This window comes from Tupaia chinensis, unplaced genomic scaffold, assembly GCF_000334495.1.
Source record: "Tupaia chinensis unplaced genomic scaffold, TupChi_1.0 Scaffold000073_1, whole genome shotgun sequence".
In the NCBI taxonomy this organism is placed as follows: domain Eukaryota; kingdom Metazoa; phylum Chordata; class Mammalia; order Scandentia; family Tupaiidae; genus Tupaia; species Tupaia belangeri.
Window position 1 is genome coordinate 197,073 of NW_006159533.1, and position 4,709 is coordinate 201,781.

At 37.5% G+C, this 4,709-nt stretch overlaps 1 pseudogene; it reads right to left on the reverse strand.

Annotated features, from left to right (window-relative positions):
* Window positions 1-173: 173 nt before the first annotated feature.
* LOC102469488 (kinetochore protein NDC80 homolog) lies at window positions 174-2,643 on the reverse strand (annotated as a pseudogene).
* Between the last annotated feature and the right edge of the window lie 2,066 nt (window positions 2,644-4,709).

A 4,709-nucleotide genomic window follows, 5' to 3' on the forward strand; every position in this document is an offset into this window, starting at 1 on the left:
CAAAACATACAGAAAACAAGAAATGGAAGATCATTTGCTAAGAATAACATGTTTGTTGATGTGCTTGATTGAGACAATATACAGTGTACTCTGTATGGAAAATCTCATTTTGTATGCTGTAATGATGTACAGCGAATGAATGCAAATAAATAAATTGGAAAAAAAATTTATCTTCATTCATCAGAAGCCTTAAGTAGAGCAGCTTCCTTCTTAAACTTGTCTGCAATCTCTCCAATATTTTCCAAGAGATCTTTAGACATGCAGTTTTCACATTCTCTATCAACTTTAATAATCTACTCCTCAAAGTGTTTCTCCACAGACCCTATGTGTGTCACAACCATCTCTAAAAAGCACTGCAAGTTATTTCCAACTTTTCATCTTTATTTAGTTGTAGTCTGCACAGCTAGTTGATATTCCCTTTGAACAGCATCTAATTCATTCATAGCTTCACTGAAACCCTCGTTAACAGCACTTGCTAGCAGGTGCTTGTGTTTCTACAAGGACTCAAGCTCATTGGCACATTTATTTTTCTTTTTTTGGAGAGGATTTTGCTATAGGGCACGTGCACTTGCCAGAAAGATAGAGAGAGACAGAGAGATAGAAAGCGAGAAATCACCCCCCAGGGGGGTGGCCATGCCACAATCCCTTCTTCTCCATTCTCCTCTTGGGATCTTGGGCATGCACGCACACATGCCCGGCATGAGTTTAAGCCACTGGGTCTGGGACTCGAACTGCGGTCGACTACATGGGAGTCCAGTGACATAGACATTACGCCAACTGCTGGCCCCATAGCACATTTTTCATCCTCTTCCTCAGCTTCCTTAACTTTGTGTTGTTAAAGATCATCCAGTTTTTTAATTTCTTCTTATAGAGTTCTCACACTTTCACTTTCTGTTATCATTGTATTCAGTTGTTCTGAAGTATCCTCTAAACCCATTTTTTAATTTTTTTAATTTATAGCCTTATTAATTTCTTCTTCGGTTTCATACAGGAGTTCCTTGAGAGGCACATAAACTTGAGCTCTGAATTTGACAAGACAGTTGGCACCAGATTCAGAATTAAACTTAGTTTCAAAGTCATGTCCTTTGGAATTCTCAGCACCCTTAAGAATAAGCTTTAATTTTCTAGTTTATTTGTGATACTCTGCTAATTCTGTTTCAATTGCCTCTTTGCCTCTGGTGTATTTTAGCTCCTCATTCCATGGCTTCTGCTGTTCAGACTCTAGTTCCTTGGTTAGTTTATTAATATTCTGCTGCAATTCATTTCTTTCATGATTTACTCTCTCTGTGTCTGCAACTGAGTACTTCTGGTTACCAACAGTATTCCATAGTCAAGTATTCTCTTCTTTTATTGTTTCACACTCTAGCTCTACTCTACCAATTTCTTCATTGAGACTATTTAATTTCTGATCAATAATGGCCGAATGAGACTCCAAATTGCTCATGTATGTCTGATGTTTGTGACCATCTGCTTATAAGGAAGCTTTCAGTTTTCTCAATGACTCTAGAAGATTCAGTTCTTTTTCTCTTTATTGTTCCAATCTTGCAATCTGTTCATTTAACTCTTTGTATTTTTGCTGCTAATGATTCCAGCTTGGAAGCATCTACATTAAATATATCCTTCAGCTTTGACTGCAATTCTGCATTCATCTCTTCAAAGCAAGCTGTCAGCACCAGACATGAAATTTTCATAGCATTCTATGGTGTAGTACAAAAACAACTTGTTATTCCATCTTCAGTTTCTTCTCCCCAGGGTTGTCCATCATCAAAGAAGACGAACTTTCTTTCATGGTCATATGTCTCTTGATGCAATCTATTAGCCAAACCAAGGCTGCCACAATGTGACACCATGTATGAGGAGCCCCTACTGTATACATGGAGCTTTTGGATAATGCAAATGGAAACCCAATATCTTTTTTTTTTTCTTTGGAGAGATTTTCGCTATAGGGCACGTGCGCTCGCCAGACAGAGAGAGAGAGACATAGAGACAGAAAGCAAGAAATCACCCCCCAGGGGGGATGGTCATGCCTCAGTCCCTTCTCCTCCATTTTCCTCTCAGCACACACACCCGGCATGAGATTTAAGCCACGGGGTCCAGGACGCAAACCGCGGTCGACTACTTGGGAGTCCAGTGACATAGCCATTATGCTAATTGCTTGTTCCCAACGCAAGATCTTTAAAGATCCTTGGAACCTCTTCTTCAAACTTTGTGTCAGGAAGTTCATATGAAGGACACAGAAAGCCATAAAGAAAAGTGAAGATCTTTAGGAAGTCTTTAACAGACAGATCTCGAAGAGATTTCATGGATACACTGTATGCATAACCATTTTCTGTAAGAAACTCACAGAGTTGTTGAATACACTGCTGAATGAAGGCTTTGTCATTAAGTGATCTTGGGTCTTTGATTTTATTCAGAAGTGGAAAATATACCAAATTGACTATTCCAGGATCCATGTCCATTAGTTCTTTTATCAAATACAGAGATGTTTCTTTCAGATATGGGTTTGTTTATATTCAACTTTCCAAAGGTCGATTTCTCTTTAGTTTGAGGGGTATGGAGACCTTGTTTATTTAAGTCCTGGAGTGGTAAATCCTGCATGGAGAGGTGGCCAGCATCACCAGTGGAAACTGAACTGCGCTTCATGCTTACGACCTTTTGTCCAGTTTTCCAACATGATCCAGGGACCGAATTTCTGTAAACCATGCAAATTTCCAGGTAGATTCGCTAGCACCCCGCCAAAACACCAATTCTCTCCTCCAAATACCAGCTCTGTAGGAATTTGAAAATACCCACTGGTGTGGATGTCATCATGCACCAGTAACCATTTCTTCAAAGTAAGCCAAAAAAGGACAAGCATATGGGAAAAAAATGTTTTATATTACTGATTATGATTAAACAGAAATTAAACGCAAATGAAGTGTCACATTAACCCAGTTAGAATGGCTATCATAAAGCACAAACACACACATCAAATGAAAAATTTGGTACTATGTGGAAAAGGGAACTCTTATGAACTTGTGGGAATGCAAATCTGCCATGAAACTATAAAAATCCATGTGGAGGTTTCTCACAATTACTAACAAAAATTAGAGATATTATATCATCCAGCGACACCACAAGGAAGTATATATGAAAAGGAAAGAAAATATACTTGTTAAACAAGTATCTGCACTGGCATGTTTCTTTTAGTCCTAGTTGCAATAGCCAAGATATGCTATAAAGCTATGTGTTCAACCATAGATTTAAAAAACTAAAAAATATGGTATAAATACATACAATAGACTATTGCTCAGTCATAAGTAAAATAAATTCCTGTTGTTTAAAGCAATATGGGTTATCTCAGAGGATATGATATTATGTAAAATTTTCCAAATCTTTTCTAATCTCTTTTGTGTATTCTTTAAACTATTAACTGTTTATAAGCTTTTCATTGTCACATACCTATTCAGCATTTTTTAATTGTCAATACCAAGCTTCCTTCCTTGATAATCAGAGAAAATATTTTCTAAGATTTCAATAATTTTTGGTTTACTGAGAATTGTTATGTGGCCTAACATACAGTTCACACCCGAGAATGTTCATGTGCACTTGAGAAGGATGGGCATTATGATATTGTGTGGAGTGTTCTATGTGTGTGTGCCTAGACTAGTAAGACTATAGTTACTCCAAATACCTTAATTTGTGACTGATTCTCTGTCTAGAAGGTATTTCTATTATTGCAAATAAGTATTATCTCTGGCTCCTGTAGAACCATTTATATTTTAGTATCCTTCTTGGACTTGTAATTCAGTGAGTATATATTCATAGCTCTTGTTTCTTCTACAGGAATTGACACCTTAAAAGCACAATTGGGCCAGCTGGTGGCAGAGTGGTTAAGGTGAATGGATCCTACATGACCAACTCCATGGTTTGAGACCTAGATCCAGCAATTTATAAAACATGCCAGGCGTGCATGCATACATACCCAAGATCCCAAGGGAAGAATGGAGGAGAAGGAATTGTGGCACAGCCATCCACGCTGGGGAGACTTCTTATTTTTCTGATCTCTTTTTCTCTGTGTGTCTCTCTCTGGCAAGCACTTGCCACCCTCTCATAGGAAACTATAAAAAAGCAGAAAGTATTTTTGATTTCTTGTATTGATATTTTACTTAGAGCATCAAAGTTGACATTAGCATCACCATCCCATCTATTCCGTGTATATTATACATTGTTTTAGTTTATTTTCTTAATTTCTACAATGGGATTGAAAAAATGTTGGACATTTCAAGAAATATAATTTGACTTGATAATATCTTAACTCTATTAATGTTGAATATGGCTTAACCTGTGCTGGAAATTGCTCTAAGTCAGGATTTCCAAGAAGGAAGAATAAAAATATGTTTGTGAAAGAAGTCTAAAACACTTATGAGAACTTAGAAATAGAGGACTGCAGTGTTTTTATGAAGGATAGAAAAAAAAGGAGATGCTCTTCTTCCATGTACCTTTAGTAAGGGGGACATATTCTAAAGCTTAGGTGAGAGTTAAAAGAATTTTACTTGGGGCGAGAACCCCACAGCTTGAAAAACATACAGGACGTGCATGCATTCATATCTTAATACAAACAGGATGGAAAAATACTGACAGAAGGGATTGTGGTGTGAGCACACCCAATTGGGGGGTGATTTCTCCCTCCCCCTCTCTGTCTCTCTGGTGAGTACTTGTGTTCTTTG